Source organism: Capsicum annuum, chromosome 7 (genome assembly GCF_002878395.1).
Source record: "Capsicum annuum cultivar UCD-10X-F1 chromosome 7, UCD10Xv1.1, whole genome shotgun sequence".
Lineage (NCBI taxonomy): Eukaryota > Viridiplantae > Streptophyta > Magnoliopsida > Solanales > Solanaceae > Capsicum > Capsicum annuum.
This window is the reverse complement of record NC_061117.1, coordinates 103768820-103780331: the sequence shown is the minus strand read 5'-3', so window position 1 is coordinate 103780331 and position 11512 is coordinate 103768820.

The window sequence follows — 11512 nt, the reverse complement described above, 5'->3', positions numbered from 1 at the left end:
TATTTACGGAGGAATCTTGATGACTTGGGTCTTGAGTTATGAACCCTAATAGTTCTTAAAGAAATTTCAGAGAAAACTAGTATATTTGGGTAAAATAAATGAGAAATCTCATGTTAAGGAGTATATATAGGGGTAACAAAATAACTGTCTTACCCTTGGAATTAAAAGCTGGAACTAAAAAAAATCCCAATTTTACATACTGGCGCGATGCGCCATAATCGCGCCAACTTATTGGAAATTGGACAATTGGGAAATTGAGCCTTGGCGCGATGTGTTGGAAATCACATTTCCACCTTGGTTGTAAACTGGAAAGCCACCAAAATGCGGTGGAATCGTGGAGGCTTACTGGATTTTGACAATTGCCATTTTGGCTTGCTCCGCGACGCGCTAACGTACCAGGTGGTACACCGTCTCACTAAAATGGCTCTAACTCTTCGCCCGAGTGTCGGATTTGGGTGAATTTGGTATCGATGGAAAGATTATTTGATTTCCTATAGGATAAAATTCAAAATCTTAAAAATTTCACATGGAATAAAATTTATTCATCTTTGAAGCAAGATCTTTGACGTTTTAGAGACAAATTTGAACTAGGAGAAGAGAGGGGTATTACAATTTGGGAGACTTCCGTGTTCCCCACAAGTATAACATATTATAATTTAGACTTTCCAAGCAATTTAATACTAGTATAATTCCTTTACCAAGTCTTAAAACATGCAAGAGTTCGATTAAAGTAGTCTATGCAATGAACATATGTTTATAAGCATTTTGTCAAACACATTGGTGGCATAATATGACCAAAACCAATTCTAGTTACCATTAAATCATTCCCCTATAATGCAATTATCTAAAACCACCATTAATGCACATAAAAACATAATTAAAACCATGGGAATACATAAACAATCATTTAACATTAAAACCCCCAAATCATAGTTGAAAGCCAAAATTATGTAATCGTAAAAGCATGAAAACATTTATATAAATCATGACTTTAAGTACAATTAACAATGAGGGAATAGGATATGCCTTAAATCAAGATGATGATAGAAATAAATCACCAAGACAAGCCCCAAATTGATCCTTTAGTTGAAACCCTAGCTCCCCTTGCCCAAAAGCTCTTGAGAGAATTATAAAGTGTTTAGGAAGAGTTTCTAACTGTTAATGAATAGAATAATACGTTAAATAACTTTTCAAGTAGGTTAGAAGTCATGGGACCCTATTAGAATAAGTATTGAAATGTCTAGAATACCCCCACTTAAGTTGAACCAAAATCCCATCATAGGGATACGACTAGCCCTTATGAGTCGTACCCTTCTAATACGGTTGGTATCCAATGCTCGTAACCTAGCCTCAACCCTAGGATCAAACACTGTCTAACATATGAATCATCCAACCCGGTCGTAACCAGAACATACTATCCGTATCCATGACCCATATCCCTTGCAAAATAAAATACCAGGAGGATTGAAAATATCTACCATATGAGTCTATGGTACGATTTGTACCCTGGATTATGGCTTATGGTGAGACACCTGTACTCAAATCCAACCTAAGTAACCAAGTCTAAGATTAATTTAAGGAACCAAATAATCCGTAACCACTAAATGACTCGTACTCTCTAAGTTCGTATTCATTACAGTAACCCAAATCCATCCTACCAACAAGCACAAGTCAGTATACGACTAGACCATACCATCTATACCCCAACAAATAGCTTGTAACCATGAGTCATATTGTGTCCATACATCAAAATTTTAGAAAATTTTCTAAGGTCCAGAAACAAGGGTGTTTCAGAATACATGGAACTATCTCTCAAACTTGCTGAAATCACTAGGCAGTGCAGAAAATAAATGGGGAATTTTGCTTTGAATAGTAAGAAGTAACAAAACTTAAATGCTTTAGGTTGTAAACAATTATAGACAAACACTAGGACTATGTTTCCCTAGCTTTCTAACTCCATAGGTTTATTGTTCTTCATTGAACCATTCTAATATCTTGCATGCAGAACCTAATAAGTTATGTATCACTAACCGTCTTGTGAATGCCTTAGTGAATTTCACTTTTTACCTTTTGAGTCTCAGAGTGTCGTCTTAATAAACCTTATGCTGACCTAAGTTTAACTATTACCTTTTGAGTCTCTAGTTAACTAGATGAAGATAATTATCTTAAGTAGATGAATATGATTAGGTTATATCAATAATTTACTCTAAATTACTATTCTGGTCTTCTTTTCCTACTCTCTACCTCTCTTGTGAAGCAAGTACTAAATATAGGTGGGATTTTAATGTTTACAATTGCTAAGAAATCTATTAAACTGAAGATGATCATAATACATGCAAGAATATTGGTTGGGAAGAACTTCACACTTTCCCTACCTTGTTATCGAGTCAGGATTCCCACAACCCAAGCTAAGGGATTTAGCCTCTTATTGTTGTGAAACAACCAATCGAATTCATAATTGAAAGCATTAAAATCAATCTCACAATAATTTATGATGGAAACCCAAAGTCTCAGATTAATAATTTAACTAAAAATAAGAACACAATAGTCCAAGATCAAAATCTAATCTCAAAATTAAAATATATATTTGTCAATGATAAGAGTGTATTAACTAGCCCTCAAGGGGAATATATTGGAACAAATGAATTAAAAAAGTCAAAAGAGTATTTATATATTATATGGAAACCTTAGAAATCAGACCCTAAACAAAAGAGGAAAAATTGAGTTGGTGGCCACCTACAATACCACTTACGGGCCATAAGTAGAATCTATAGGCCATAGGTGGTGGTTTTATGTAGGTAGAAGATGTATTATGAAACTTCAAACTCTTTGAAACTTCATCTTTTGGATCCTATGTTTTGTCACCTACGGCGAGTGAGATGTATTCTGAAACTTCAAACTCTGAAACTTCAGCTTCTGGCTTCTAAGTTTTGTCACCTATGGCGAGTGGGTGGTACCTATGACCCGAAGGTGCCAAAGTAGGTAGCACAAAATTTCAGCTTGTAACTTTTTCTACCGATTATCTCCCAAAACCTAGTTTCCTGCAAAATCAACTCAAAAAGACATCATATCAACAAAAATACACTTAAGTAATTGCATAGTTTTGTAGTTTTAAGCCTAAAAAGTGATATGAAACCATAGCACATCAAGTAACCATTACCTCCTCAAATCTCACACCAAGTACGACCTTGTTGGATTGCATTAACTTGGGCCTGAGTTTGATTCACACTTAATTTATTGAACTATGTCATCATTTGGTTTATAAAGGATGCCAACTAAGCATTCGATACTAGTATACTATCCACCTTGATCATACCTGAAGACATCTTTACCATACTTCTAGATACATTTCCATGATATTCAGGATTAGCTTTTGCAATGTGATTGAAATAAATATATAGCTCATCATAAGTTTTCTCTAGATCCTGACCATCTATAGTTGAATATAGAAAATTTTTTATGTTATTGTCAAGACCTTACAGAAATGTATGAACTAATACCTCATTGGCCTGTTGGTTATGTGGACGATCTCTGAGAAGAGACTTGAATCTCTCCAATGCATGACAAAGATTCTCATATGGCTTTTTTTTGAAACTTAGGAATGGACTCCTCAGCCTTGATGTTTTTCAAAAAGAAAGAATCAAATGAGGAACTTATTTTCCAAGTTATCCTAAGTTTCAATTAAGTTTAAAGGTTTTTTCTTCAACCATTTATTTTCCCCCTAATATTAAGAATAGAAAGAGTGTGAGACTCAAGTAGTCTATAGAGATTCTGGCAGGAATAAAAGTATCACTAATTTTCAAAATTTTTGTAAATGGATCTGTGGATCCTTATGTGACAAGCCCATGAGTTGTCGCTACTGTGAAACAATTGGACCATGTTTTTCTTAAGCTCAAATATACCCCCAGGCTTTGACCTACGAATAGAGGAGGTAATATTAGTTGCATGTGGAATTGATAATTCACACACGATCTCATGGTTTGTTGTTCATCTCCCATGACTTGACGATTGGCTTTTACCAATTGAACTTACATGTTGGGATAGAGATGTGTTGTTTCTCTCTTTAATTACTACAAGAATTACTTTAATTCAAGATATGGTTTAACCAAATTCTTTCCCTTGATAGCTTACTAGAGGTTAAAAATTGTACCTGCATTTTGAGTAGCTAAGACCAAGTAGTCAACACTTATATAACAAAATAGTAAAACTAAAAATTAGAGAGCTACTAATTTTTAAGTCCCAAGCAATGGTTCTAAAAACTTGTTGTGCCCAAGCACACATGTAAGTGTACATGGTCACCCAAGTAGTAAAGTTACTCTTACGAACTGAATATCGATCCCACAAGGACATCGTGATTATAAAACTATCAAATTCAAGTGTTACTAAGTAACATTAAGTAAGTGTGATTTGTAACCAAACAAAAGTTTGAGTTTTGTTGTCTATAAATGAAATACCAAACTGATAATGTTATAAATTTCAAATTGTAAAATATATGTGGAGAGTTCTAGGGTTGAGGCATTTACTTCACATTCATGAATAACTATGGTTTCTAGTTGGCTTATGAGGTTGATAGTATAACCTAGAGATGGTTACTTTCATGACCCGAGACTACACCCTAGTCGTAATACGGTGCTTAGAAGCATAAATGATCTCAAGATAACCCATGGTACTAGCACGATGCTTGTAAATAAATATTATCATAATATCTTGTATGAATATTAGGTTTGATGCGTGAATAATATGGGATGTGAACTGGTGCAATGACCAAGTAAATAAATATGTAACTGATCGATACTGTACTAGATAAAATGATTACAAGGTCATGCATAATCTAAAACTAAAAAATAAACTGAATCATAAACTGAGGACTGTGGGAACTAACTACAACCAACATACCCCAATCTGAGCAGAACTAGGGTCTAATCGGTAACCTCAGTTGGAAAGGTGCTAGTACTTTGCCAAGGGAACCAATACTGGATGGCATGGAGCCACTAAATTGATGCCCTAAATGACGAGGGTGTCAAGCCTAAAATGATGGGTGACCCTTTATAAACAAGGTTGGTACTGTAGTTCTGGAAGTTAGGAACTTCTACTAATGGTCTCAAGCCTAACTGATGGGTAATCCACCATCCCTAAGTTTACTCAGTGCTAAGTACCATTCCCTACTAAATTACACTAAAGTATAAACTGATACATGAACTAATATCTGATATGCTCAAGTCATGGTATTTTATACATAATAATGCTTGTATAAATCTGAAGTACTTTGACAGCGCCCAAGCACACATGCAAGTGTACGTGGTCTACCAAGTAATACAGTGTCCTTTGTGAAAGCTGAATATCGATCCCATAGGGACTTTTTCTAAACAACTACTCAATTCTATTCAACAATTAAGATATAGTAACCAAGACAGTTTTAGAGTTATAAACTAAAAGTAAACTAAAATAATGAGAAAAAGTAATAAATTTATACAATCACTGGATAGAGATTTAGGGTTTAGGCTTATGAACAATCATATTACGCCATTAAAATTCATTCGTTCCATTGGTTATATTGAATACAAGATAAAATCCATTAAAAAGATGAATTAAAAAAAGAAAAACCCTAATTGAAGTGTTTTACAGCTCCTCTCCAAGTTTCAAAGTCGTCCAAGGTGTTTAGAATCAATTACAAGTGCCCTATTTATAGGAGGCGAATTTATTCGTCGGTGGGACAAGGGGCGCATCGCGGGGTCATTTTACTTGAGTAGGGGTCGCGTAGCAACATTAGAATGCATAAATTCACCCAACATCATATTCAATAACATGTAACTGATATATGTATAACTGAATTCCAAGGATCGGGTGTTCATAATCCACCAACTCTACACATGATGACATTAATGGATATTAAGAGAAAATTAACAGTTTAAACCCATAACTCAACAATATGTCATAATAAGAGAATTCATAATTTTGAACATGGGAAGATGCTATTCTTATGGGAAAATATGTATTCAGAGTTTAATTACAAAATAAACTAAATAAATTAGGAAAAAATTATATAGCTCTATCATATGCTTGAAATTTTAAAAAAATATCATGTAAAATATACATGGATTTGAGAGTAGCATGAATGATATGATATGATATGGTCCTAAGAAATCATAAATAATCATTAATCATGCTTATGAGTAATAGATATATTAGGAGGAATTAAATTTATGCTTGGAGTAACAATTTGGGTACAACCCTAGTTTATGTAGATCACAAAATTCATGAAAAAAAAAATCATAATTTGGGCATGAGGATGAAAGTATATCCTAATTGAATAACCACATACCTGATTACTCTTGATTCTTGAATTGAAGTTTTGAGGCTTTGGACTTGGAGATGAAAAACCCTAATTTCTTGCTTTACAGAAAAGAAAATTGCATATTCTTTAGATGATTTCATGAGTTGTGTTGAGAATGAGTGATTAGGGGTTGTTTTAGCTTTATATTCAGCCTTAAAATAGTTTTAAAAACGTATTTTTGGGGTTAAAATAGTGGGAAAAGAACAAAAAACCCCTTAGAAACCATCCGAAAGTTGCCTAGAAGCAGTCCCGACGAGTTAATCCATTACTCATAGGGTCTTTCCATGAGTCATGGCTTGATTCATGGTCAGAAACCCAAATTTCTTCCCCTACTACCATAACAACGAGTCCTTCTAAAGATTCATAGGTTCGGAGTATGAGTCGTTATCAGGTGTTGTATCCACTGGCAGCTATGACAGTGCTTAAGTAATTTGTCCATAACTTTTTACCCCGATATTGAATTAAGGCAAAATTGGTATTGTTGGAAAGATAATTCAATTATTGATATGTTGGTGTGTTTTTAGCTCAATAATTCTTAGTAACAAAAAAGTTATTCTTATTTGAAGCTGACTATAGTTATATTTTTCACAAGAATTTATTCGCTAAGGAATGTTTTTACTTGTCTATAAGTTAGGAGCTATTTGAGGCCTTAATATATGTCTAAATCACTTATCAAACTACTAAAACAAGAGGTTTTATTTTTCATGAACTTAAAGCATGGTTATAATGTTGGCTTAGATTTTTTGGGTGTTACAGTTACCCTCTAGGTCATTTATCTAAATTAGGCTCACAACTACATCATTGAGCGGGAATGTGAGTCCTTAACTCAGATGCATTAAGATATCTTTTCATTTCATTAAACCAAGTGGGGAATTTAGGTATATCTCTATACTAACTGTAAATCATCCCTTAAAAGTTAGTATTTAACAATTAAAGACATGATCCGCACTCCTTACATTCTTCATTTTGTCCGTCGACTTCTTTGGTCAATTCATTTTGGGACGTATACTTATCCGAAAGTTCATAACACATTACACTAGTAAACCAAGAATGCAAGAATAATCACACACTTGATAAAAATATAGACCAATAATCAAACCATAATTAGACAACCATGTTTGTAGATTCAAAACTAGAGTAGGGTTTTTAGCCATTCATAGTCTTGCAAATAATCACAATAATTGAGTTCTTAAGTAAAAACTACAAGGGAACTAAACTAAAGAAGAAAAACCCTAGTGTAGATTCCCATTGTTGCCTTCTCTTCTCTTCAATCTTGTATTTTTCCAAAATTATCATGTAATTTTGACTAATTACTCCTTTTATAGCGTCTTAGGTTGTCCATAGTCTGCTCATAAAAAACATATACATTTACAATATTTTCCCTAACTTAGAGACAAAAAGAATCAACTTATAAATATCTAGGGGGAGGGTTGCATTAAAAGTCAAAAATCATGGATTTAAGGGTTTGTCTCAAGGTCCATACCATTCTTTGGAGGGCACAGAACAAGGCACTTACCATAGGTGAGGATCAGCTTCCAATTTTCTCCTATCTTGTCATGAGTTTGATCCTTATTTCCCTGTTTTTTGTGACTTTTTTTGGCTGAAATTATCTTCCATAACTTCTCCAATTTTATCCAACAATATTATATAATAATCATTAGTCCTTACAACAAAATGGAGCTCGTCAAAGAACACTAGAATATGCATAGCTCAAGCTAGCACCACTAGTTTTCTTGTCTAAACTCTATTTGATTATTTTGACTCTTGACTATTTTCAAATGCACCGCAAACACTCTAAGAATATTATCAAACAAACAAATACATAATTACACCCTTAACAACTCATTAACCACATCAAGTAGTCCTCATCACTAAGTTAAACGCGCTTAGATAATGACACTTAGGAGTATAAATATGCCCTAGGCCACTAGTGCAACTATTTAAGTGGCTAAATAACTTCTTAAGTGGTAAATAATTTAGCTACAATACCATCGGTTTTGTGATGCTAACCAGTCGAGGCATGGTCGCTTTAGCCGTAGTCACTGTAGAGATTTTGTACTGCTTTAGCAGCCTTTGCTATATATCTTAGGGTTACTTTAGAAATCATTGTCTGCTTTAACAGATGTGATTTTAGTGTCTAGGGTGCTTACTTAGTGGTGTCCACTTCACCAGCCAAGTGACAACTTTAGTTGCAACAACTGGTGTTATATCACCTTCTTCACTCGAATTCTCACTCATTTCTTTTGGGATTTTCCCTATTTTGTTAATTTAGAATGTTGATAAGTTTGGAAAAACATCCATTGAAGATATGTTATGCTGGTTCAACATTCGTTGGTCATTTCTCATTATTTTTACCATCAAATTTCTCCCTATTTATTGTAAATTCCTAGAATTTAGGGCTTGGATTCCTCAACATTATGGGCTGATTTAAACCCAGATTCGTACTTCATTTGAGCTCAAATTTACAGAAAATATTTCTTATCCTTTGAGGGAACGTGTGACATGTTCAATTTTGAAATTTCATTTGTAGGACCCACGAGCCTATTTTTGACATAATTTTTTGCCTTGTGTTATATATTGTATTATAGGTCTGATTTTACTCATATTGACATGCAGATTATTATTCTAATAGTGTGGAGAAAATTCAAGATCATGGGTTGAAGACAAGCGATTCTTGGATGATTCAATAGTGTGATTTGACATCAAGGTAGCCTTTGGTTTGGCTTTCTCCATGAGATGATGTTATGTATAAATTGCATGCTAGGTAGGGATTATAAGATATCTTATGACTAGTGGATCATGACTTAACCTATTTATGTAAGTTTGGATAGAAATATGATCCAAACCTTAGCAAAGGATATTCATTATGGTCATAGAATCCTATCATCCTTGATTATAAGTAGGTTAACCATAGTTCCATATTAAGGATTGATTTATTGTAAGATTTACCAATTGAATTAGTGAATCAGGTAAAATTCTCCCAATTATATCCTTTGGTGACTTTACAGCTTTATATACCAAAATTTTTTGAGTTCGGAGGTTTTATTAAGTTAGTATATACTATTAGTCCTAAGGTTGTGTTTATGATACCCGTTATACTCCAAAAGAGTAATCTATCTTTATAGAGGACATGGTTTAGTTTATAGATGCTTAGGATCTTATGGTTGTATTATTGGGATACTGATGATGGCAAACATACTTTTAGCCACATTTATACCCACTTTGTGGTTCAATTCTAGCCAAACCCTTGACTTTACTACTATTTTCTAAAAAAGGATTTATTCCCACTATTTATATTTAAAATAGATTGCTTTTATAATGGGAATCATACTATCTTATTTAATGAATTGTGAACTTTTAGAACTAAAGGTGCTATTTTGGAAATTAGACCAATTTTGATTTCGGTCCATTATTAATTCACTCTTTTACCACTACTATTTAATTTGATCGAGAGAGATTTTGGCCCTTTCTACACTATTAAGTAGATTTAGTCTCGATGTTTATCTCGAGAAAGGGATATATAAATTTACCCTATTTTAGTCATGGTTTGAGCTTGTGTACTTATTATAATTATAGATATATCTCTTTGGTAATGGATTGAGTAGATTAATTATGATAGTTATTGAAAGTACTGGTTTGGGACCAAGCAAAGTATATGAATATCCCAAGTCCCTCTTCATTTGTAAGCCACAGTACCAGAGATGGATGGTTGCCATAGGTCTTTTCTTTTGAGCTATTGAGGTGGAAGAGGTATATATACTTGGTACATTTGGCACTCAGATTGGATATTGATTTCTATCGGTTTATATGGATTAGTTTATTCATATGCATTTCCTATCACTAGTAGGATTGTTTGCTGCTTAAATATATTAGACTATAGGGATTTTATAGGTAAAAAGTGTGATTGTTGTTTGTTGAGTTTTTGCTTAAACCTTTTGGTCTTCTGGGGGCCCATCCAGGTGTTGTTTATCAGGACTATCTGATTACATTATTTTTGGTTTATGGTTATTTTTTTATCCTAAATATTCATGGTTTTTCATTGATTTGTAGTTACTTTCTTACTTAATTCTCATCTGTGTACGTAAAAGTGATGAAAAGATGAGCAAGGAAACGTGATAAAAATGAGCTAAAGAGAAGATGAAAGAGAAGAAATGTGAGCAAAAAGAATAAAAGATGAATTTACAGTCCAGGAGTCGACCCTCAGTTACCGCGATCGCGCAATCATGATAAATCAAAGAGTCAAGCTGAGTACGATGGCAATATGACTACCGCGATCGCGGTAGCACGGAAAAGTTTCAAGGGTATTTTTGTAATATTTGAAAAATATGGAATTGAGGCTTAAATAGGGGATTTTAGTTCATTTTTCACATCATCTTTTATCATACATATTAGTCAATCCTTAGTTTAGGGTTTATATCTTGGAGCTTGGAGCTTGAATTTATACTAATTAGAGGCAAGAGTTAATTAGAGAAACTACAAAGTGAAGTATTAGCAAAACCCATTGAGGGTTCATTGGAATTTAAAGTGTGGTTTGCATTCTCTTTATTTTTAATGTATCAAATTGATGGAGATTTTGGTATATTTTTATTTATTATCTTTATGAGTTGCTAGAAATAGGGGTGCCTAATTGAGGTATTGAGTGGATTTAGTTGACACATTCATTAGGTACTCGAAAGAGTCAATGAGTGACAATTTTGAGGTTTTGTTGAAAAACTAGCATCAAGGACTTTAAACCTAGCCTACCACATCATCAATGAGTAGAATTTGCACCGAATTATCATGTTCCCATGCATAACATGCCCCTAGGAAAGCATAGTCCCAAGATCCATTTTCTTTGATTATACTCTAATTATTCTTAGTCTTGAATTAGTCGTTTAGAAGCCCAAAATTAATCATATCTTTGAAAATGTTTAAAATCCCCCAATTTTTACATCTTTGTATCTTAAGTTTGAATGTAGTAAGTTATTTCATTTTGAACTTACCCATTCGCCACTCACATTATTCCTCGTGGATTCGACTCCGACTATTGTTGGGTTATTATATTGACAACAATCGCCTTGCACTTAAATTGACGTGTAAGTTGCACATTATCATTATCCTAGCTTATTTAGTTTTGTTTTGAGGACTTCTTATGTACTTAATGAGTGAATGAAGATATAATTTAGAATCTAAGTTTAT